Raw genomic sequence first — 27,036 nt, forward strand, 5'->3', positions numbered from 1 at the left:
CCTTCACATGAAAGCATTCGTCAGCGTAATTAAATGCAATAAAAAGCCGAGGAAAAACTACAAAATGACAGCTTAATATGAAATAAAAAGCAGCCGGTAAACATTTTTTTAACTGTGAGGAATAAAAAGTGCTTTAAAAAACACTTAACTCTTTTTGAGTTTCATTTCAGTCTGTTAAAACAATAAACTCAAAGTGAGGGGTAATTAGAAAAAACATCGTTGCAGTTTCCATTCATACAAAAAAGGAAACTTAATGGCTCTCATTTTGCAAAGAAAATTAATTGCTCGTTCATAATTTAATAATGAAAATTAACTAACAACTTTCTTAAAAGTATCTTTCTTTAAAAAGGAGAAAAATAATCACACCTAATAAGTATGCAAGAAAGATCCAACAATTTAAAATAGAGATAACATCAATTTCTTGTTATCTCTACACCTTATTACATCATAACACTATCACCATCTCATAGTTATAACATAAAAAGGTAATGCTGGTATTATAATGTTATAACTTTACCTTATATTGCTATTTCTATATTCAGGTATCTTTGCTATCTCTGATAATTATGATATTAGTGCATTTACATTTACAATTATAGCTAAAATTTCTATTATTCATAACGCAAGCTCTTTTTTCATACAAGCAATTCTTTTTGTCTAATTTAGATAGTCTCTTGAAACATATGGAAGCAAAAACATGTAAAAGAATTAAAATTAAGAGAAAAGGCAATCTTAGATTGTATTTTGTATAAAACAATCCCGATTTCGACGCTTATCAAATGTACGTCTCTCTATTTCAGAGGAACATTTGTTTCAGAAAACCCAGAGAAATTGTCTTTGTAGGAAATTTTATTCATTTAAAGATACTTTTCTAACATCGCTTAAGCCAACTATTGTCCTTACAGATATTGAAATTTCTCTAGGTTCTAGAGAATTTAAAATTTGGACTTCAGTTATTAAAGACACAATTTTCCCTTTTCACTGTTACATATTTGATTTTTTAAAATCGGAGTTAGGCTAATTTCCTAACTTTGAGGTCAGGCTTATACAAGTTGTTTGAACTAACTGACGAAAGAGTTTATAGAAATTATAAATTACTTTCCGACGAAAGTTGATAAATTTATATTATACATGCAAATTCTAAAAAAAGTTAATTTCGCTTTCTCATATTATACAAGTTACCTTTAATTTCAAAATCGAAAACTAAGAGACCGATACAATATTCGAAAATAACCAAAAGTGTTTTAAGCAATTTTAATTGTACTTATATAATATTAAACTACTTCAAAATGTTCTTCACTGACATCGACATACCTTTTTAAAGTTTGGTCTACTACCGGACACGTGGAAGCAGTTCTGGAACTCTTGACATTGAGTAAAGGTAAAGCACTGTACTTTCTCGCACCTCATCCATACGACAAAATTACTTTTGTATTCACTGACCTGCTATTTGAAATTTGTTATCTGTCTTTGTATGCGAAATGAGAAATCTATCTCACCGAGCAAGACGATTCAGTGAGTAGCATAAGCTGCATATTGGTCTATCCTGAGAATTGTCAGATAGAGATAGTTTCTTCAGAAATGTCATGAATTGTCTATCGGAAATCTTTATTAGTAGCGTATAGAGATAGTTTCTTCAGAAGTGTCGTGAATTGTCTATCGGAAATCTTTATTAGTAGCGTATAGAGATAGTTTCTTCAGAAATGTCGTGAATTGTCTATCGGCAATCTTTATTAGTAGCGTATAGAGATAGTTTCTTCAGAAATGTCGTGAATTGTCTATCGACAATCTTTATTAGTAGCGTATAGAGATAGTTTCTTCGGAAATGTCATTAATTGCCTATCGGCAATCTTTATTAATAGCGTATAGAAATAGTTTCTTCAGAAATGTCATGAAAGACAACGAGGACATCCACGATTGTAAATTCCTCCCGTTACCGGAAAAGTTGTAAACATTTCTTTCTGTGAGTCAGCTGCCCTACAGCAATACTTAACTTATGCCGTCAAATGGTAAGCTATAGAATCTATGTTTATTCTTTGATAGCATACACCCTGAATACTACGCTGAAGACAAAGTAGCGAATAAAAACTTGAGAATAAAGATTTAAATAATCTTTTTATTTGAAAGTAAATTAAAGCAGATGTACGCATTTCGTGCTCACAAATCACCACCACTTGTGGCTACGTAACAGAAAAAATAAGGATGTAACAAATCATTAGTAAATTAAGAATTCGAATGACTGGCTCCTTAGCTTAAACTAACGCAAAATCGGCTGCATACTGCAAAGTAGATCCGAGGAATATCAGTAAACTGAAAGGTGTCAAACACCGAACTAGAAAACTAATTTTAAACTCGCATCATAAACATCGGAACTAAGTCCGATACTACTACTTTTGAAACCTTAAAACGCAGCTTAAATACTGCTTCTGAAACACGTTTAGAATTTTCATCTACGTCGTACAAAATTCACATTTCGGCAGGAAACTGAAATCAGGAGGGAAAGGAAAGAAAACTAAAAATAACTGTTTAGAATAAAATAGATCTTTACAAGCTTCTTTAAGTTTCACTAGCTGTAAGATAACGGGAAGCCATCCTTCCGGCTTTTCCCAGAGTGATTGAAATGAATTGAATGCTGCTATTCGTAAAGCAATTTTAAAATTTAGGCTAGACAAATGACACCGGACATTTGAAATGTAATTTTGGTTTTCTAAGTCTACTAAGAGTACAGGTCATTAAACATACTAATTTGATTTTACTTGAATATGGAGGATACTGCCATATTTTTGAAGACTTTGTTTAGGCAATTAAGTAAAGGAAATTAATGAAGCATTAAAATTACTTGGCAACAACATTTGCATTTAAGAATAAGTTATTGGTTATTGTAGTTAGAAAAATTTTAATCTCAAAGCAACTCATGTAAATAAATTTTGGATAGAGGAGTATGTTTTTGTACTGTTAAAGAAAAACATATTTTCAGTTTTCAATAAAAATATCATGTAAGAATCTTGGCATAAAGGTATTAGAGGCATAAAAATAATTCATTACGAAGAAAAATTATCAACAAATTGCTCTGTACAGGAAATAGAAAGGTCGAGTGTTAATCAAATAAAGGCCATTTCACAAATTAAATCGATTCACTTAAACTAAGACTCATCTATTCAAGAGGAATTTTGAAAAGTATCAAGTATCCATTTAGTATGACTAAAATAACAGACAGCATATTAAATTAAAAAGAAAAAACTGCAGTTTTCTTCAGTGCAGTGCAGTGAAGAAACTTCATTATCTTCTTATGAACTATGTGATAAAGAATAAGGCCAGAAGTAGAATTCTTTACGAAAATCATTTTTAACCTAAAAATGGATAATTGTAAGGACTAAAAGCGTTGATCATGCATAGTCACATTTGAATAACTGTAACAGATAGCGATTAATTTTCTACCGCGGAAGAGGGAAAAAGTCATAAAAACTTGGTTTCAAGAGTCCACAAAGAAAGCTTCGGTAAAACATTTATAATCATAGCTGATTTCTCATGTAAGCAAAATATTAAAATCAAAAGCAATCTAAATAAATGTAAAAAGAAATTCTACGTGTTATTAAAACAATATTTTGATTCCCGTATTGAAAAAAAGAAATCCGTGTTCTTTATCCACATGTTTTAAAAGATTATGAAGCTTGTTAGAACAAAGCCATAAGTCACATGTTAAGAAGTAAGTTTCTAGAAGAAATGGAAAGGGAGACTAGTATAACGTGTATATTGCATTTAAAATACTAAAAGTATTTTATTGTAACCGAGCAACTACTGTTATTTCAAATAACTGAAAAGAGCACTGCACTTTCTAAATATCAAACAAGGCAATTGAAAAAAACAGCAAGATAATTAGCAAAAAACGGAAACGAAAATAACGGGTGTGGGATGTAATTCATATAATAAAATTAGGAAATGTCCTTTTGTTGCAGAAACCCATGTGCAACTTATAAGGTATTTTCTTCGTTCTTTCCACATGATTTCATGGTGTAATTGGAAACATACTCGAGGTGTATACGAGAGGTCCATGGTTCCAGTCCTGGCGAAGGCATAGCACATTTTTCATGCGTCCTGCTTTAAAAAAAACCTAACGACTTTACAGTGGCGCCCGAACTAAAAGGTGGTAGACGATAATTAGTCACCATCAAGATTTAGCGATTGGACCGTCTAATCCCCAGTCGCCCTTTAAAAGGGTGAGTATACCGAATGCCTTTGTGGTGTAATTGGAAGCATATTCGAAGCACATTCTAGAGGTTCAGGGTTCAGACTCGGCGCGGTCACTGGACATTTTTCATGCCTCCTGCTTCAAAAAACCTAATGACTTTATAAACTCACTAGGGGTGAATAAGAGCTACCAAACTGAGAGCTTAAAAGTAGTATTTCAGTTACCCTGTGTAAAATATCCTTTTGAAATTATCAGACAAGTTTCTTACGTAATATTCTGCAGATTTAATAAACATTAAACATAATTAATAGTTTTCTCAACGATCTATAGCATCAATACTGGAAGTTTTACTGCCTTATGTCCTGTAGTTAATTTAGGCAGTTTAATGACATAATCTACTTTTATCAGCAAAACGTAAACAATTTAAGAAATTCTTTAACATTTTAAAAGCACTTCATGAAATAAACAAAGGGAATCATGAAACAAAATACTAAAAATTTCATTTTCATCGAGAAACTGAAAACATTCATGTTCTTAATTAAACCAAACTAGTAAGTTTTACTTGTATACGTAATATATAGTACTAGAAACATATTTCAGTAGTTAACATATTGTTGCAAATGTTTACAAAACGTTCGCTTGAATGCATGATAAATCATATCAATTGTATATAATATTGAAAAATAAAATAAAGGCATAAATTATTAATACTTATATTTGTTGCTTTCAAACACCGAATCGGAAGTTCGGAAGTTCAAAGAAGAATTAAAGATTTAATCCCCCATTGAATGGCAGCGATTCTAAGGAATGGTTGTTTATCACGCTGAGTGTAAATTGAATAAAAGGTCTCACGTTTCCTGGAATCCCAACATCTATCATAGTCTTAGAAGGATATAACACTTGAGAGCATAGCGTCACTTTATGTATGTTTGAGAATGCTAAGATCTTGCTGTAAATCTTTCTGAGATCAAAGTTTAGAACTCATTATTCAGAACTATTAAATAAGTTGGAATATGACATTTTGGGAGCGTTAAATTTTTGTAGCCTACAAGAATATTGCCACGGTTTTTTTAATTTCATAAATGAAATCCACTTTGTGGATGACATTAGTTGCAAGTACTAAGAATTACAAGAGCTTTCGGTATCTGCCTGGTTATTTAGATATGATGGATTAAGCTTAGCCTACAAATCTCCTATTTGGCTTTCCTAGTTCAAATGTCCTGCATATTCCGCAGAATAAACTACAGTAATGTATAATGATGGTAATTAAGAAGCAGAAGCTCTTGAAACAGGAATTTCAGATGACCGCTTCTCTTTCTCCGAGCCTATATATGAACACGAAGAACAATGGAATGACGCTACAGCACTTTATCATATGTGGAGGTGACATGTTTAACAAACCGAGGGATCTAAAAGGCCACCATTTTAAAAGATACGCTGTCTAGGATACCTTGTAGCTGTTTCCAACCCTCACAATGCACTGGTATCATTAATAACCAACTGTTGCTCTTTCATTTTAAGCGAAATACCATCTGGGAAGTTAGAAGAATTATGAAAAAATCGCGTGTGCTAGTTAATGCAAACATGTAAAATTTAAAATCAGAGTTATTCATTCTGTTGGCTAAACTGGAATAAAAGCTAAACATTCATTAGCTTATCTTTATATTTTATATTAGAAAAACATATTTCATTCGATTTAATCTTTTTTGTTGCATAAAGATTCATTTCGTAAGTTTAATGATCAAACATGAATGGGAAAAATAATATTTCTTCGATATTAAATTATCTGATCTACAATCATGACTCGTATTTTGAGGCATTTTCGTCCTGCTTATCACGTGCCTTCGTCGGGTAGTCTGAAGCACGTCCGACTGGGAATCCAAAGATCGGAAGTTATAATCCCGGCGACTGCATTAAACATTTTTTGCATCTTCTGCTTCAACAAATCTAATGACGTCATAATATCAAAATTATATATATATATATATATATATACACACATATATATATATATACATATATATGTGTGTGTGTGTGTGTGTGTGTATAATTTTAACTGTCCTTATCATATCAATCTTATATATATATATATATAAGATTGATATGATAAGGACAGTTAAAATTAGCTAAAGCTTTAAAGAACATTTGATGCAGAATTTTAAAAGCCATAGGTAGAAATATATATTAATGTTAATACTAATAATATTGATATTATTTACAATTACTTAAGTTTGACTGTTTTAAAGAGAAACTTAAGTGAATTTTTTTACTTCGAATGTTTTCTAAATTGCTTGAAAAATTTCAAGTACAATCAACAGTAAGTATCAGCTGTGACATAATACAAATATAAAATCTACTTTTTTAATATGCATAATACCAACAGATAAAAAATTACAAAACAGAAGTTGTCTCCTGTGAATATATAAAAAATTAAACCTTGGTTTTTCATCAGTCTCCTATTACAAGTATTGAAACGTTTTTTCATATATTTTGTTGGATGCATATTTAATATTTGCATTTCTTTTTTTCTTTGTATATTTTATTTCCTCACTGCTTAATTTTATGTTATGATTTTTGCAATAATCTTGTTACTGGCAACGTGCTTTATTTTACTATTAAGTTTGTGTGAGTGGCAACAGTTGTTCATGTTTATGTTTCAGTAGAATAGCGTTCTTAGCCGCACTGCGCTGCAGGCAATTTTTCTCTTAAATATTTCATCTTTTAGAATAGCAATAAAGTTATTATACAAAGCTGATGCTTTTTAGTTCAAGGCAACTACTTGGTTCCCCAGGTGAGGCATTTAATGCTATTTAATGTGTTATTATTATATGCTTTAGAACTGTGTTTAACGAACTTTTAAGTACTGGTACTGCGAATCGTCTGCGTGACGTCAGAAAGATAAGCGGAAATATTTTTTGCTGCTTAAGTATCTTATTGAAGTTATTTGTGCTTATTAATCATTATTCATGGTAATAATGACAGAATTAAGTGAATCTGATCTTAAAAGATTAAGAGGACGAACGAAATCTACCCTAACGCGGCTTCACAATAGTTTCAGTAATCAGTTAAGTTTAACGGAATTAAAAGCACGATTAGAAAGAATTGAACAAATATTTAAAGAATTTGATCAATATGATGCTGCTTTACCCGAAGAAGCTTCTGAAATTGCTGAATTCGAAGCTAAATATTTTGAAACGAAAGTAATGTATCAATCTGCCATTGAATCCGTAACGGCCAGAAATGTTTTGATTTCAAATCCCACTGCAGTTGAGGCTAGCTTTAAACTTCCGCGTTTAAACATTCCGAGTTTCAATGGTAAATATACTGATTGGCTTAATTTTAAAGATCTGTACATGGCGACAGTTCATACCAATCAGTCATTAGCGAAAATTCAGAAATTCCAATATTTGATAGGACTTTTAAAAGACGAACCAGCTGCTATTATTAAGCACATTCCGATTTCCGAAACTACATACGATGAGGCTTGGGACAAATTGATGAATCGTTATGATAGAAAAAATCAAATTGTAATGTCGCTTGTCAGAATATTTCTTGAGCAACCCAAAATTACTAGCGCTGATTCTGTTAATCTAAGAAAACTATCTGATACATCTGATGAAGTTATCCGTGGATTAAAATCTCTTGGCGAAAAGGCTTCGTCTAGAGATGTTTGGCTAATTTATTTTTTGTTAGAAAAAGTCGATCCAGAAACGCGCCATTTATGGTCACAAAAAAATGGTGAAGAATTTCCTACCTTAGAATGTTTTTTGGAATTCTTAAACTCAAGATGTGTTTCACTTGAAATGTTAAACACTCATAATAATGAAAAGCGAGTATCGTATAAAAATCAGTGCTCTGTTTCGAAGAATGTTTCACATAATAATAAAAATTCTGTTCTAAAATGTCAGCATTGCAATGGTTCTCATTTTTTATGAAAGTGTTATAAATTTAAAGGTGCAGATATTACGACTAGGAAAAATATCATTCGCAAGAATTTATTATGCTTCAATTGTTTCGGAAATCATCAATTAAAATTTTGTTCATCGCAGAATGTGTGTTCTATTTGCAAAGCAAAACACCGTACTTTACTGCATGAAGATATTAAAAGTAATAACGTAGTTGTGTCAAATTCATCTCCATCTGATGAACAAATTTCTAATTCAGACGAACAAAATAATATTTCGAGTTTTTCTATTCAGGGTCAGAGTACTTCATTTTTACCAACGGCGGCAGTAATAATTTACGACTCTGCTGGTCAAGGTCATGAATGTATCATTCTTTTTGACAGTGGAAGTGAAGCTTCTTTTATCAGTGAATCATTTATTCGACAATTAAATATACGCAGACAAAATGCCCGTATTTGCGTACAGGGACTTGGTGATTCTGAAGCAGCTTTGACTCGTGGTTATGTAAATGTAAAATTGTTTCCGAAATCTGAGTTGAAAAAAAATGGTGTTTTAATACAAGCATATATTCTTAAAAAATTAACTTCGCATTTGCCTTCAGTAAAGATTGATAGCAAGGACCTTGATTATTTGAATTCAATTAATCTTGCAGATCCGAATTTCAGTACGCCCAAACAAATAGACATGATAATTGGAGCTGACTATTTCTTTTCTCTGCTTCAGCCAGGGCAGATTGTTGGCTATAAAAATGTAATTGCGCAAAATACTATTTTTGGTTGGGTTGTATCAGGCAGAATTAAAACAGAAGGCAATACTCCGCATCCCATTAGTGTTAATCGCATTAGTTTACATATTGAGGATAACGTCGATGCAACACTTAAGCGTTTTTGGGAGTTGGAAGAATTAACGTTCCAAAATCAGAAATCAACGATTGAAGAAGAGTTTTGTGAGAAGCATTTTAAAGAAAATTATCGAGTAAACGGAAATGGCAGATTTGTTGTCCGACTGCCCATTTTCAGTAATGCTGAAGAGTTAGGCGACTCCAAACCTTTGGCTATTTCTCGTCTTCTATCCATGGAAAGAAAATATGATTTAGATAAAGAACTTGGTAGGCAATACAAGGAGTTCATGCAAGAATACGAAACTTTAAATCATATGGTTCCAGTTGTTGAGAATGAAGAAAATAAGCAAGTATATTATCTACCGCATCATGCTGTTGTTAAACCGAGTAGCTCTACCACTAAACTTCGTGTAGTATTTGACGGTTCATGTAAACCTAAAAATTCAGTTTCTTTGAACTCTGTTTTAGGGGTAGGTGCAACACTACAACGAGATATATTTTCAATATTGCTCAACTTTCGTATACATAAAATAGCTTTTTCTGCTGACATAGAAAAAATGTACCGCCAGATTTTAGTAGATAATGAGGATCAACATTTACAAAGAATTGTTTGGAGAGAATCTGTTAATTCAAAAATGCAGACATATAAATTATGTACAGTTACATATGGCACTGCATCTGCACCATTTTTAGCAACACGCTGTTTGTGGCAAATTGCTTTGGATGCAGAACAGGATCATCCTCATGTATCTTCCGTTCTTAAAAATGATTTCTATGTAGATGATTGTTTATCTGGAGCAAACAATTTAGAGGAAGCAGTTGACCTATGTTCTAAGCTTTCACAGCTATTAGAGAAACGTGGATTTAATTTAAGGAAATGGAGATCAAACTGCTCAAAGCTTCTCGAAAATTTATCCATTGATAATCATGAAGAAGATGACCTGGAAGTTCACTCAGATGAATGTGCCAAGACTTTAGGGCTGTTTTGGAACTCTACAGAAGACGTATTTTTATTTAACATTTCTATGGATTTTGGGACTGAAATTACTAAAAGAAGGTTCATTTCTCAATCTTCTAAAATCTTTGATCCTCTTGGCTTGCTATCACCATGTACAGTCAAGTTGAAAATGTTTTATCAGCAATTGTGGTTTTTAAAACTTGACTGGGATGCCCCACTGCCTAAAGAATGGGAAGAGAAGTTGCAGCGACTTCAAGAAGATCTTAAGGCTCTCAAAAATGTTAAACTTTCAAGGTGGCTTCAAACTACGTCTAACCACATCTATCTGCATGGTTTTTGTGACGCGTCAGAATCTGCTTACGCTGCTGTTATCTACTGTGTTCAACCAACATCTCACGACAGAAATGAAGTCAATTTGGTGGTTGCTAAAACCAAAGTTGCTCCCATTAAACAAGTGTCCATACCTAGACTGGAACTCCTAGGTGCATTGCTCCTTGCCAGATTAATCAAAGCTGTCCGTAAAGCCTTCTCCAGTACTGAAATTTCCTTTCACACTTGGACTGACTCTAAGGTTGTTCTCTGTTGGTTAGCAGCTCATCCTCGAAAATGGAAGCCTTTTGTGGCAAACAGGACTTCAGAAATATTAGATGCTATTCCCTATCAACAGTGGAGCTATATTTCGTCGAAACAGAATCCTGCCGATCTTCCTTCTAGAGGAATCGATCCTAAAGTTCTACGGAACATATCCCTATGGTGGCATGGGCCATCATTCTTAGCGTTCGACAGTTCAAAGTGGCCTCTACAATGTTCTGTCAGTAATGAGACTAACAGTGATGCAACTGTCTTAACTGAACAAAGGACAAAATCAATTTTTTGTACAACAGCTTATTTGACTACAATTTATTTCACTCTGGACAATTTATTTCAGAACTCTTCTTCTTTATCTAAAATAGTTAATGTAATTTCTTTTTGTTTAAGATTTATTTCTAGGTGCAAAGAACGGGTCTTTGGTTCTGAAGATAATAGGTTAAAAAGTCTTGCAGTAGTACCTTCATCTAATGAAAGGCAAGAAGCTATGAAGTTGATCATTAAATGGATCCAGTTTGTGCACTTCCATAAAGATATAAAGGATCTCAAAAATAATTCATCTTTAAGTCCTAAAAGTGTTTTAAGCTCACGTTTTCCTTTTCTAGATGATGATGGTGTTTTACGGGTGGGAGGTAGGCTGCAAAATTCTGACTTGTCATTCAATGCTAAGCATCCCATAATTATACCAGGTCAACACAGGATTGCTTTGTTGCTTGTTAAACAATATCATGTAACTTATATGCATGCAGGGCCCAGTTTACTAGCTAACATTTTAAAGCAAAGCTATTGGATTGTAAATGGTAAGAAACTTATTCAGTCTTTTATCCATAAATGTATTGTTTGTCACAGATATAAATTGTCATCTAATAATCAGTTAATGGGAAACTTGCCAAAACAAAGAGTAACACTTGAGAGACCATTTTTAGCACAGGTATTGATTATGCCGGTCCTGTAATTTTGAAATGTTACAAAGGTCGTTGCTTTAAGACCACTAAAGGTTATATAGCTTTGTTTGTATGTCTAGCTACCAAAGCTTACCATATTGAGGTAGTTAGCGACTTAACTGCAGATTCTTTCATTGCTGCTCTTAGGCGATTTGTATCGAGGCGTGGTACACCTCGATACTTATTTTCGGATAATGGTACGAACTTTGTTGGCGCAAAAAGAAAATTGTCCGAATTGCAAACTCTGCTACTTTCACTTAACAGCAATGAATTGATTTTAAATTATTTTGCTGAAAATACTATGGAATGGAAAATGATTCCACCTGCTTCTCCCCACTTTGGTGGTTTGTGGGAATCAGGGATCAAGTCCATAAAATTTCATTTGAAAAGAATGATAGGAGAGACAAAGTTAACATTTGAAGAATTAACTACTTTACTAACTCAAATTGAAGCTGTGTTAAATTCACGTCCCTTATCTAAAACTAATCACAATGATGTAGGTAATTTAGATGCTTTGACTCCATCACATTTTTTAACTGGGGATGTTATTACTAGCATCCCAGAGCAGGATTTTTCTATTGTATTAATTAAGGAGGACAACATGCCTCCTGGTGTTTGGCCTTTAGGTCGCATTGTTGAAATCCATCCAGGAAAGGATGGCAATGTTAGAGTTGTTACAGTAAAAACTGTTAATGGTTATTTTAAAAGACCTATAGTAAAACTTTTACCATTGCCATTGCATCGGGAATGATCTATTGTTAATGCAATGGCAAGGGTGGGAGTTAATGTTGGATGCATATTTAATATTTGCATTTCTTTTTTTTCTTTGTATATTTTATTTCCTCACTGCTTAATTTTATGTTATGATTTTTGCAATAATCTTGTTACTGGCAACGTGCTTTATTTTACTATTAAGTTTGTGTGAGTGGCAACAGTTGTTCATGTTTATGTTTCAGTAGAATAGCGTTCTTAGCCGCACTGCACAGTAGAATAGCGTTCTTAGCCGCAGGCAATTTTTCTCTTAAATATTTCATCTTTTAGAATAGCAATAAAGTTATTATACAAAGCTGATGCTTTTTAGTTCAAGGCAACTATATTTCTTTTTAAATAACTCTGCACCTGGCAATTACTTGATGAAAATTTTGAAGGATATTAAATTAATTACGATTAATACTCTGCAGTTCAGGGCTTCTTAAAGATATTTCAGTCGAGACCCCTTTTTACCACTGAGATTTTTTTTGCGAACCCAGGACCCCTTAATATATACGAAAATTTTGTGGGATCTCCTAAGCATTGCGCAAATCCGACATACGCGTGAGTAAAACTGTCTATTTTTTCACTTGTACAGTAATATACTATTGCAGTTTTAGGTCATTAACTTTAATTTCTAATTTTAAGACATAGAACAATGTGAAAATTTTAAGTAAGTAACAGATGAAATGACAGCGTCACGTGCAAAGCAAGTAAAATGAACGTTTATATTTTAAAAAAATGCTTCAAAACGTTATTTTTATCTATTTTCATATACATTGCGTAAAAACTTTTGCTAATTGTAAAATTATTATAATAAGTTAAAGAAATATCAAACCTGCTAAAACTTTTGGCGATTCCCTGCTGCAGGTCCCTCGACTCCCAGTATTAATCGCTATTTTCAATAAATTCTACGAAAATATAAGCATGTCAAAAATATTGCGTAGGCATTGCTAATTTTTCGAATCTCCTGTTCAAAATTTTCTCAGGCATTAGTAATCATTTGAAGGAAAAGTAGTTCGAAGTTAATTTCAGGTTAGCCCTCTTAGCTAACCTGAAATAGTCCTGTTTACCAGAATTCGTCCTTTAGATTTTAACTTCAAATATAAAGAAAGTTTTTAAAATTTGTTTTCAAAGTCTTATTAATATCAGCAAAATCTGAGTGTAAATGAATGAGGATATCTCAAATCTAAGAAAGGAGTTAATTAATAAATTACTCATTGATATAATATACTTCGAGAATAATATATAAATGGCATCGAATTATAATAACTTGTATTACCCAAACTATATTGTGCACCGTGACTTAAGCGATAGAAATAAATTACAAGTTAAAAAGCCATCCACATAAAAGTAAAACGTTTCTCTAGTACAGTGGTTGTGTAATTAATTTACATTTACAATACTAGTATTCCTTTTCAGTCTATAAAGCGACGAAAGACGCTTTATAGACTGCTATTTTTTAAATTTTTTAAATCTTTCGTCTGCTAGTTTTGTGCGTTATTCCATGCTCTAATTGTATCTTTACATTTTCATTATTCGCTTACTTTTATTTGAAAATATTTCTTATTGAAATATTTATGCAAATGGAAAACCACATATTTAATATTAAATATTTAGAAACCTTATTGTTAACGTTACAATCAAAACGATTATGAACTTTTCAGCTCGCACTTCATACAGAAATATTTGAACAGAAACCAAATGTCTACGTAACTTAAAAAATGACTAATTTATACAGGAGAATTTTGGATTTATTTTTTACTGTGTATGTTAGTGCTTAAATGCTTAATCATGCTACAGTAATTCAATGTACACGCAGCTAACAAGTCGTAAGGTATTTTCTCCTTCCTTCATAGTGTAAGTGGTAACATGCTCGACGCGCATTTGGGAGTTCTAGAGTTCAAATCTCTGTGAGGGAATTTCGTTTTTTATTCATTTTGCTGACATGAAAGAAAAAAAAAAAAAAAAAAACAACTAAAGAAGACTCTACAGTTGCGTGTGGACTAAAATGGTGGTGACTGCGATTGAGTCCTATCACACGCAGTCGTACTTTAAAAAGAGGGGCGTGTAGAAACATTAGGTTATTTTGGTGCTGCCAGCCGTATGAAAAATGAGCAATGCCCTCGCCTGGACTCGAACATAAACCTCTCGAATACGTGCCGATTGTGCTACCGTTACACCACGAAAGCATGCAGAAAGAAGGAAGCAAGTACCCTGTATACTCCCCCTTTTAAAGGGCAACCGGTGATTACGAGACCTAATCACCTAATGCTAGTGGTGAAGAACCATCATCCACCACTTTTCAGTTCGGGCGCCAATGTAGAGTCATTAGTTTTTTTTTTTTTTTTTTTATGCTGAAAACTTGAAAAATGTGCAATGCTCTCGCCGAGACTCGAACCTGGACATCTCGAATACGCGCCAAGTGTGCTACCTTTACATCAAGAAAGCATGCAGAAAGGAGGGAGAAAATACTCCTATTTTCTCCCTCCTTTCCATATTTCTCAATTACAAGCAAGCTCGACGTATATTCGGGAGTTCGAATCCAGCAGAGGGCATTGCACATTTTTACGTCTTGAATCGATATAACCTCATGACTGTCCAAAATGAAAGACAGAAAATCACTGAAATATTATATTAACTATTAGGAAAGATGAGTCAAATGTGTGTTTACCAGTAATTAAAATTGTTTTTAAAGCAAAAGGAAAATATAAAACTTTTACAATGAGATATTAAAAATTTTCAGCCAATTATTAAGCCCCATCTTCCTTTCATAAACGAGTTAATTTTAAAGCTCCAGCATATTGAGTGTTCCTCTTTTACGACTTGAAAAAAAATTCTCTGCGAGGTGTAATTCATTTTAATTTTTATAAAATCGCATTTCTTTATAAAAGTTTCCTTTAAAAATTATACAAGCAATTGTAATGTTCCATAAACTATAATTTTTTCCAGTGTGAACAGTTATTATCAATGTAGAGAAGAAGAAAATTGTTTACTTGGTGTTCCAAAAATTTTCTGTTGTCATTTCAGTAATTTATTTCGAACTTATTTATGAACTTAATGCCTCGTTGTAGCTCCTAAACTTTTCTAGATTTTATAACAAAGAAAATATCATGTCACCCCGTTACCGTTAATAACTCAATTTTTCAACAAGTGTGTTATTACTTTCTCCACAAATGCAATGTCTAGTGGGGCAAAAACGAAAATAAAATGATTTGTATCCTATGCAAGACTAAGACTTTGTATTCCCTAAAGTGAAAATGTACCATTAAACTCTGAATAACACTTATAATATTTTCCATTAACTTTTGAAACCGCATTATGTTCCACCCTTCCTATAAAACAGATGATACGTATAAAACTATATATATCAGTAACAGCGCACTGTCATAGCACTCGAAGGTACATAACAAGATTCCCACAGCAAACAGAGTGGTTATCCTGATAACAGACATGCACTCTCTTTTTCTAGTGCCTGAGTAACGGGTCTTTATGATATATCGGAGAATCGAGCTATTGGCCTCAAGTGGGGAGGGGAGTCCCAGGGGTATCCTGGTATCTAAAGGGATGTAATAGCTCAGACACATAAAAACAGGAAATCAATGGAGGCATTCTGGGGTGAAGAGTTAACTTCCATGTGTAGTATATGATTTTCTTATATACTGCTAATCCAAAGACTACTGGATTGGTGCAAAAATATACACCAGATGTATATACTCATTATTAATTTAATTAATAGATAAAGGGGAGGGATGCAAATATATCATCTCACATACACCAAAACTACGTGCTGTTTTCGCTTACTCGTGTTTCTAAATAGGTTTCCGACACGTATGCTTATTCTCTGTAAAACATGTAACAAAATTATTGCACCGAAGTTCGAATTCTGTAAAGCTCAAAAGTAAACAGATGTATACATTTTTTAAATGTGTTTTCCTCAAAATCAAGGATTTTGCAAATTCGATAAATTTGTTGTGATAATGTTGAAAATAAGTGATATAGTAAAAGTGTGTTACGAAAATAAAACAAGTGTCTAAAACAGAAATGTTTTATTAAAACTAATGGTGTTTAAATATCCGATGCATAAATATATATCAAATGATAATAAGTATAGATGACAAGTTTAATATAAATAAAAAATTCAGCCTTAGATCAACGATAGTTGCAAAAAAAAGTTTAACATGTAATTATCAGCTGATGTCCTTCAAGTTAAATTAGTTTGTCTTAATACTCAACTTGTTTTCGAAGATTTGTATATTGTTTTTATATATTTGTATACTTTTTATATATTTATTTATTGAGTTATATATATATATACATGTGTTTAGGGTGGGAATGGAAAATTATTAATGATGTTTATCCTATATACATATATTACAGATTAGAAATTTGAAAAAATAATTAATAACTATTATTGGAAAAATATAATTATTATATATAATTATTATTGCAGCAACAAATATGGACTGTAAATCCAAATCATTGTTGACTCTTCGCAGTTCTTCTTCTTGAAATTAAGGCAGGGTTAAAAATAGTAGTCTATTCAGTTATCTTGGACCATAAGTTATCTCTTTAATAACATTTAATAACTTGTTAATCCTTAACATCGTAAGAAACTAACACACCTCTCTGAAGTGCTCATTTCAAAATTAGTTCTTATTATATATGATTCTTGTATAATCATGATGCTTTTGATTACTTAACGAAAGTCTTTTAGTCAATAATCATGTTAAAGTTTGACAATCAAAATTTTAGTTAACCAATATGAACAAAGGAAAGCCCTAACTATGCTATTCTTAACCTAACCTACAAAGTTGTAAACTAGATATTTTTTCTACGCTTCTTCGTCTTTGTAATATGTCACCGCTTATCTTTCTTACAATAAGTATATTATTATAATTATGTGAAAAAAATGAAAATGCCATTCTTCAAGAATGGTCGCATGTTTGCGCCTGAGTAACTGTGTATGCCAGCTTTAAGAATGCATGTCAAGCTGTATTCTTCCGGCCATATCTGCTGCTATATTTTTACGCATCATATACTATGTCATCGCAAGCCTAAAATTTACTTAATCGCTCTTTATAATCGGAAAATATGATGTGTTTAAAGATTTATGCACTTGGTTTCCAGTAAAGCTGTCTGATGTTTTCTATTTAATAATTCTTACAAATTTATCTCATAAATTAAGCACTTCTTTCTTTTTAAGCACTTTAAGTATACTATAAAACATTATATAAGGGTAAACAAAGCTCATTCGAAATGGTAAAAAAGTAGATTTAAAGTTGGGTGTCTTACCTATCCTTATGTTAAATACTTATAAGTTAAAAGAGGAAGTAGAAAATTATTTTAAAATAATAATTCAGATTTCGTAATCGGAAAATGTTCGAAAATTTTATGAAATGTAAACTTAGGCTTAACATATATATCAAATAACTGCATATTGTCCGAAAATTCGGTTTCGAAATTACATAAAATATTTATTTGTAACTATCAAACAATTATTTACTCATTTCAGCATAGAAGTCATGTACGGAAAATGTAGCGCACTAAACAGAAAAGGGACTAAACACAGTAGATGTTACATAAATGTCCCATATATACAAGCAGTTTGCCATTTCATTTTTGTATACGTACGTATACATAAATTTAATTCGAAGGTTTCGTACTGATACTCTAATAACTCATGAACTTTCAATCATAATCCGCATATGGGACGCTACAAGTTAGATGAATGTTGCCCTTTTGAGTTATCGGGGCCTGAATTACAGCAGGGTAAAATCTTATAAGGGGAGTATTCTAGAAGGTTAATAAAAGAAAGCTTTTGTCTCTTACGAGCATTAAAGCTTAATGAAACAGAGATAACTACTGGGAAACTAACAGGAACCTGATTAGACGAAATCAACTTCGTAAATATTCCCCTAACATATAGGTAACTATTATTATATTCATGTACAACTATTTTTGTATGCGATTATTTTGCAATTAAATATATTAAAAAATAAAGCAAAGTTCACAGCTGTCAGTTAGTTTTTATATTTTTCAATGCCTCTCAGACGGCTAGGAAAGCCTATATCGAAGAGCCCGGGTTGGAATCCCAGAGACGGAATGATTTTAACCGTCCGTCTCTTCATAGGCGGAATTACTGACAGCCTATTAGGTGCCTCCACCATAAAATGGTCAACACTGCAGGCCTTAGGAGTGACAAGTGCTGAATAGGTAAGTGCTCACCATTGGATTAAACTTTTCATTTCAATAAAAGTTAGTTTTCAATAGCAGATAGCTGTATATTTAATGGATATCCTGTCTCGAATTTCAAATCACAGTTTCATTCGAGAGATTAGCTATTATCCTTTTCTGAGCAGAAGGCGTCTCTACCACCCTTTAGTATAGTATCATATGAACAACCTATTTAATTTTTTAACATTTCTGTTACAACATCAAGTCCAACGATTTGTGTGGTTGTTTTTTTAGCAATCTTGTGTCCTATTCTGGCGCTATCTTTAATTATTCACAATTCCAGTTTTTACTGGTCGCTGTTATTTTCTTCAGCCTGCTTTTACAATCTCATTCTTGAATTTTTAGACTAAATTTTATTAATTATAATTTATTTCTTGCTCTGATATGCATTTTATTATACTATTCATACAATTTTTTAAGCAATCCCCGAGTCATATTCGAAAACTTAAGTAGTATTATGAAATGGGAATACTACATATCGTTTCTTAGTTTTGAGAATTAATAACATTAAATTCAAAACATCGACTGACATTCAAACAAAACTGAAATATTTTAAACTGAAATAGCGATATTATTTATGTAAAACTCAAGTCCTGACTTATATTGCATGTTATATTGCATACTATGTCCAAACTTATATTGCATGCAACAATTTTCTTTTAAAGTTTACAGCAGTTTTTCCTTGGATATAATTAAATTACATTAGTAAAAAGGAAACTAAGTATTTCCAAACAAAACGCGCAAAAAAAGTTCCAAACTTCCTAAGCGTCCAACACAATGAATCCATACTGTGATTACCAATGTGATAAAAGATGTCACCTTTACCTGGTTCGCTATGTTAACGTGTTACAGAATTAATTTCAGATTTTTTATCGAAGGGAGGAAACCAAGAAAAAACAATAAAACAGCATCAGTTACGGTTGTCGCGCTGAACGGGGATAAGAAGTTGGTGCACTAGCAGGGCTTCTCTGATAAGCCCCGGCATGACCTCTTTCTCCGCTTGCCGCGAAAATTGGATCCCGCCACTTTTCCAGCGTTGTCTTTCTCCCACCATCTAATACGACCATAATTCCCAATTTAATATAAAATTTGTTATAAAAAGGAATCTCGGAATTTTTTTTATTTATTTGTTAGACAAATTTCTAAAATAATATTTTTTAATTTTGTTCCAATTTTTTGGCAATAACTTAGTTTAACTAGCTTATTAAAACCGAATATACATGTTGTTAATAAGCATAGTAAGTGAAGTACTCATTCTTTACAAGAGTAAAGAAAATGGATCTCAATTTCCATAAAAAAAATCTCTTTGTTATACTAAAAAGTTCCTAATGAAAAATTTAATATGTAATTAAAATAAGAACAAATAAACATACATCATAAATACATACATATGTAAATCAGAAAGAATAAAATAAATAGAATTTATGTTAACCAAATATGCTGAATTTCCTAACAAGAAGACATAAACTTAAAAAAAATCAATGGGAAAAAAAAAAAAAAAACTGAAATAAAAGTAAATTAATGAAAATATAAAACAAAATTCACACTCTATGAATTATCTTTGTGAACTTTGTTTTATGTTTGTATTGATTCACTTTTATCTCAGATTTGTTTTCCAATTTATTGATTCAATTGCTTTTACTTTGTGCCTTTTTGTAAAAAACGTATCGTTCATATTTGGTTGATACTAATTTTATATCTTTTATCTCTCACCTAGTTAATTAATTTCGACGCATTTTGCGCCACTTAATTATTATTAATTAAAGACTATTTTGCTTCTTAGTCTTCAATATATATGTATATATATATGTATATATGTATATATATATGTGATGTACCAGCTTTTGTCAAAAATAAATAGATTGGTGAAGAATCATATATGTAGTCGTAGCTTAAATTATCAGACGATAAGTTTAAAAAACAAGGATCCATTTATTGTTGGTCAGGAGAAATAGCAGTTACAAAAATCAGATATCTGGAGTAAATAAAAAAGAATTACTAATGACTTTTTGTATGAAGTTTACTGCATCGTGACATTTAAGAAAAATCCCCCGATATTCTTTTTGCGAGTCCTTTTATAGCCTCTGGAAAGGCGGAGCTTCCAAGAAATGACGTCAGCCTCGTCAGCCAATCCAGTTCGCTTTAAATATTTCCAGAAAATTCTATAACTGTACGTGTAGAAAAGGCGGGAAAAACAACTTGACTACGGGGCTGTGGATTTAATTCCACGTACTTTCAAATAAAAGAACGTCGCCATTAAAAATGAAAAGAACATAGAGTTAGAATTTTAAGTGTATTCTTGTCTATGGAGTTTTATTATTACATATATATATATATGTGTGTGTGTGTGTGTGTTTACAATAGTAATCTCAAAAACCTCTTTTATGTTTATGGCTAATTATGTAGACAAAGGTTGTAAAAATACCATGCATATTACACAATTAAATGCATAGGTCTTAAATATTAGTTTACTAGCGGAAGTACCCGATGCCAGTTAAGCTAGATTGAGAGTAATGTATCTAAAACAGAGAGAACGATACCGCTGTAATCCTTCTCTAATAACTATGCAAAAAATACGATTCGTAGTCATACATTTTTCAATCTGATGCGATATGGAACCCACATAAAAAATTTTCATAGAAAAATAAACTAATTTTTTCTCATTGAATCATCAACAATGGCACGCAGTTTTTAATGATTTTCGTCTTTCTAATCAAATGGTAGTAAAAGCTGAAGCTCCATCCAATCACGTATATTCAATTTTAGTCGATTAAATTTGGCAAACACTTGATCAGAAATCAATAACGCAAACAAATAAACAAACGCACATTCTTCTTTATATAGTATATAGTTTGGTAAACGTTAAATTAATATCTCGGCTGATTAAAGTCGTAAGAAGATGGGAAGAGTCGAAATGGCTTCCCAGGAATTTTCGGAATCTGGAATAATTGTTAGCATAAATTTAGGTATTTTGCATAATGAAACTCGAAAGGCATACGAAACGAACGTGCGTCAAGATATATATTGGCGAGAGAAAGTAAAGTTCGGGTGCAATGCAGTATATTTGACTTTCACCTTAGCTACGTGTTAGTACGAGTACTTCCTCTTTTCAGGTACGGTGTAGAAGTATGTTCCTGTTTCTCTTTTCTTTTATTGCCTAAAATAGGTAAGCCTGATATTTAGGACTGATGATGATTCTATGTAAGTTATCTTCTTTTCGATAATTCAGTGCTTTAATGTCTGAGAAGATTATTACTTTTTGTTATGCTTAAGTTAAGCAAAATTATCTTATTTTATTAAATAAAGATTTCGTAGTTAATTTTTTGACTTATTATTCTTTAATGAAAACTGTGCTTGAGGAAACGTACTCATTACGCCTTCAGTGATAATGCACAATTCAACAATAATGTATTCAATATTTGGTAATGTTATTTTTATTTCATTGTAAAACTTAGAAATGTTTTATTAACAAACTCTACGATTTGAAAGCGAGCAGTGACAACCCTTCTCGTAATAGCAGATTTTTCTCTCTAACGTGCGATACTGTTGCTACTCGGAAAAATAAGGGCGGAAATTATCGTTTTCAGAGTTTTTAATTAATAACTCTGATTTTACATAGTTTTTTTTTTCTTTAAAGTGGACGTCGGACTTTTCCAGGACCCAGAAAAGAATGATAGAAAGTTTGGTGACGATAGCTATAGTAGTGACTGAGTTAATCGTGAACAAACACACAAACAGACATTCTTCTTTATATATAAGAGATATAAATATATATAAATTATGAAATGTGTATATATAAATTACGTAATGTTATTTCGTACATACATTGATTTACTGAATATGCTTATAACATATGCAGGTAGTCGTTATAAAATCATTTTCTACAACAAAAGGTTGTAGAAATATTTAGCTGTTATTTAAGAGGTTTTTTTTTTTAGTAAAATTATATATTTCTCTGTACAAAACTGCAAATTAATGAAATTTGTCATCTAAACTCCTCTCATCACTAAGCGTAAACAAAAATGAGCTAGACAACAATTCGGTTGGCAGTACGAAGTTTTAACAAAAACATTTGCAAGCTTAATATCCCGAAACCTTGTTATTTAAGCGTAGTTTTGAGCAAAATCTGCGTTCAAAGCTGCAGCAAATATTTTAGGTTTCTGACCAGAGAATGCGACGAGGTGAATATCTATATATGTGTATATATAAATTACGAAATGTGTATATATAATATACGTAATGTTATTTCGTACACACATTTATTTACTCAATATGCTTATAAAATATGCAGATAGTCGTGATAAAATCATTTTCTACAACAAAATATTGTAGAAATATTTAGTTGTTACTTGGAAGTTTTTCTTAGTAAAATTATATATTCACAAGAGTATATCACTTAACTGTATATCTGAAATATGTAAGCATAGCTAAATCCTCCATTAGCAATCAGTTACTAAATCATAAAACAAGTTTAGTGCATCGCCATTAATTTTTCTGTTTTTTGTTAAGACCAATCTAAATGCATGAGTAATATAAACAAAAATATTATTCTTTAAGAAGAATAATGAATCTGAATCATCTGAATAAGAATGCTAATTTAATTTACAGAACCAAACGAACTTATTTTCAAAAAAGTCATTTAAAATTACAAGTAGTTTGTTAATAGTATTTTTGTTTTAATTAGAATATGAGTTACTCCTCTTTTCTGTGTTTAACTGCTGTCGGATTAACAGTGGACGACGTGCCTCGTCCGGGAATTTACAGAAGATAAGAATTATTTTGCTAAATAAATGTTACAGAGAATTTTGCACTCATATCCACGGCATATTTAAGAGATTAATCCTTTCTTTGTCACAGTGTTGGCTATTCAGAACTAAATTAGTTGCTAAAAATTAGAACTCAAGCAGATTTTTGAACGATACAAAATATGTGCCACGATTGTTATAGCCCACATCTTTTTTGCCCACATTCTGCACTGTTAGCTCCGTTTTCTTCATAAAATATATGATTTTAAACAACAAAATTTTAAAATGAATTCACAAACACGTTTACCTTTAAAAATAGTAAAACTAAAATCCAGCATACAGCTTTTGTAAAAAACTTTTGACACAGAAATCGTAATAACTGACTTTTGTAAAGTGTTTAGAACGTAAGAATGCCACTATTAACTCATTAATCTACCGCTCTTTTACAACTCGTATAATTCCAATAACCTTAGAGTTTAAAGGGGTAAAATCCTTCCGAAACTACTCTCACTGAAGATATTTTAGAACGATAGCTTAAAAAAAGCTGTAGGTTGCATTGAGGCGGAATACAATGGGTACAATGTTACAACCTATCATTCAAATACGTCAAGGATGGATCACAGCTTTAGAATCTATTTGGCTCCCGTCTGCGTTTTCAGAACCCCTTCGCTCCAGGAATCATTTTGTGTTTTCTTTTGTCTTAGTTCTTTCTCCAGTTTAAATTTACAGATTCACGTCTGAGAATTCTGCATTTCATAACGTCACTTTATTTCAGTTAAAAATATCAGTAGGCTGTTGTCCCACCGGTTTAATATTTGTTATTTGTTCATGTTTTTGCTACGAAGTAATTAATTATTATAAACATGATAGGTCAAATTTTCCTTTCAGTAACGTCTAAGCCCTTGTGGTGCATCATGCTTTATGACATAATTTTAAAGCAGAAATTTTAGGTTTAATTTTTTGAGGTTTTTTAGTCAGCTGATTGTTAGTTTAATAACCTCAAGTAAAAACACTGAAGAATACTACTTATGAAAGACTGTCTTTAAAACTATGTTTGCAGTTGTATTTATGGATCTCCAACTCGTATATTTCACAAAACAGTTGTAAAGAATATATACAGGTGGGTATTAAAATTGCTATGCCATGAAGGAAAGTAGTTAGCAAAATCATCTTTATTTTGCAAATATATTATAACAGAAGCATAAAATGATTAAAATTTCAGAAAATGTTGAGGTGGCACACAAACTATTACCTCAAGCACTTTACTTCAGCAAAAAAATAAAACCAGTCATCTTACAGTTGGGCATGCAGTTATATATTTAGTACGGTAATCATGAGTATTGGAATCCACACAGCTTTTATTCTGTGTAAGAGCTTATTTATCGTATTTGCTTTGGATGCTGAGGCGCTATTCTCTCTGAAACCAGTGATTAGATGTTCCCAAGTAGTGAGGGATCTGAAGAAAGCAGGATTTGAACACTCTGTATATTCGGGAAAAGTAGGTGAGATAGGAACATACGGTCTCGCACTGTTCTTTTGAAAACTCATTCGGCGAGGGTCTCGAAAATATTGCAATATTGCATAACAGTTGGCATTAAAACCTCAGTTACGTGACCATGGATGGTCACATTGTCTGACAGGTACACTGTAGATGAACGTGATGTGTATCCAGAGCAGCCCATGCGATTAATACAGGTGCATGACTGATATAAATGAAGATACAGAAAGCAAGCTTCTAGCCTTCTTCTGTTCTGCTGGGTACCTCCCCAAGCGGGCATCATGATGCTGAAAACAAAAGCTGAATTCGGTAGAAAAATCGACTTCACGCCATTGATGCATCCATGTGCGCTGAACGAACTATTTAAGTCACTGATTTCTGCACTGTAGTAGCAACAGAACCCAAAGCAAAGGTCGCATTGCTAACAATTCTAGACATCTGAAACGTCCTTACACTGTATATGCGAATACTTAATGCTGTACAACACAACTTTTTCTGTTCCAGGTAATTTAAGTGGTTATAAAGGATCCTATCCCAGGAGTGAGAAATGGAGTACTCACGGGGACTAAGTTAACTGCGAAGCAGTTTTCAAGTGCTCGAAATTCAAATATCTAAATTCTAAGCTTTCAATATAAGAACAACAAACACTCGTAATTATAATTAATAACTTTAGTAAATTTCTTACTTTATCTTCGCCAGAGCGGACACGATGTCTGTCCGCTGGGGCAATGTTGAGTAAAAGGCTGTTGATATTTCGCACGTCTTGCTTTGCCATCCTTCTGGATGCACCGAATGGAAATTCTTCGAATAGTCATTGGATCTATGAAAAATGACACAGCGTCGAAGCTTCATTACTCTTGCCTCAAATGTATGCATTTCGAGAAATGGTAATCATTTGCTTACTAGTGATTACAGTTACATTCTGTAATCTTGAATTAACATACCAAATCATTAAAATTTAAACGCACTTATGAAAAATGAAGATGTACTTGAAAAGAACTATTTCAAGTAATATTCAAGATTTGTCAGGCAGTTTTACCTCATTGTTTGGCTCAAATACTTTTAACGTGACTTGCTATTTTCGAAAGATATTTGATGTAAAAGGAAAACAATTGAGGTTTCATATTTTCAAAATCTTCGAGTTATTACAAGTTTTTATTTTGACTCAAGTGCTATAAGAGTTATAATAAGGAGAAGACTATAAGGAGGAGACTGTACTATAAGAAGTTATACATATTACTTAGAGTTAGATTTAAAGAGTGGCATGCTGGACCTATGCGTTAGTTTGCAAGCAGCAATAGATTCGTATAATCCTAGATATCCAAATCAGAAAGCTTGAACCGAAGACACCATTTGCACGATGAAATGTTCTGGTGAGCAATCGAGATGTTAAAAGTTGGCACAAGGAATTCTGTTGTTGCGAGAGAGCTGAATGTGCATCATTAATAGGCTGTGAAACTGTTTCCAAAAGGATCAAAACCCTTGAAGAAGACGTAAATCTAGACTAATACCACAACGGCAAATATCGCTTCCTGTTATTATGTGGAAGATTCCGTAGATTACCAACAGCACGACAGCTACTGGAGGACGGCTCATATCACGCCAAATTCTATCCCGTCGAAGATGGGCTGTATGTCCAGCTACCTGTGGTTTGTGTTATTTTGTTCCCATTGTATGTCACGACGCTGTTGTATTAGGTCCTTGAACATAGCACTTGAACAGCACATTAGCGGGGCCCCGTACTGTTGAGGATGAGTCTCGATTTAACATCCAGATCGATTACTGAAGGGCAATTATATGGCAAGAGCCAGGAACATACTGTCGGGGGCCAAATATGATCGAAAGAGAGAATTACAGAAAAACAGGTTTACGTGTATTGACTTGGATAGCAAGGAACGGTCGCACCGAAGTCTATGTTATTCCTGGTAGTTCCGTCCAATATCGTGACGAAATTCTACACACCTCTTGTGTTTTCTTTTATTTCTATAATGGGTACCGACGCGGTATTTATGGAAGATAACGGCCGCCCACATAAAGATTCGAGTGGTGCGGAGTTATCTGTAAAGTGGAATCATTCCACATTTGCCTATTTACTGCCTGCTGTGCCTATTTTCTGCCAAGATTACTGGATCTGAATTCTATTAGAGAACACACTGGACGTGTTGGCAAGACGGATAGCAGGTCGCAGTGTGCCTCGAGGCATCCTTCACGAGCTTCGACATGTATTACTACAGGAATGGGCGCTACTGTCACAACAAGCGATCAGCGACACTTTTGTCATCTTGCCTCGCCATTGTCAAGCATCTATTTCAGCTAAAGAGTATCATACCCGTTACTAGCGTGATATTTCCATTGCACATTCTTCCGAACCATTTGGTCTT

The 27,036-nt window shown here is 32.6% G+C and overlaps 1 long non-coding RNA gene across 6 annotated transcripts in view; it reads right to left on the reverse strand.

The window, feature by feature from the left end:
• Positions 1–27,036, reverse strand: part of LOC118193142 (uncharacterized) — a 203,882-nt gene that overhangs the window by 171,664 nt on the left and 5,182 nt on the right. For all 6 annotated transcript variants that reach the window (XR_015039818.1, XR_015039821.1, XR_015039820.1 and 3 more), the window contains exon 3: positions 25,341–25,475. This is a non-coding gene — a long non-coding RNA (uncharacterized LOC118193142). The remainder of the gene's footprint in view (positions 1–25,340; positions 25,476–27,036) is intronic.

This window comes from Stegodyphus dumicola, chromosome 2 (assembly GCF_044657685.1).
Source record: "Stegodyphus dumicola isolate Sdum_Otavi_A_Nest chromosome 2, ASM4465768v1".
Taxonomy (NCBI): domain Eukaryota; kingdom Metazoa; phylum Arthropoda; class Arachnida; order Araneae; family Eresidae; genus Stegodyphus; species Stegodyphus dumicola.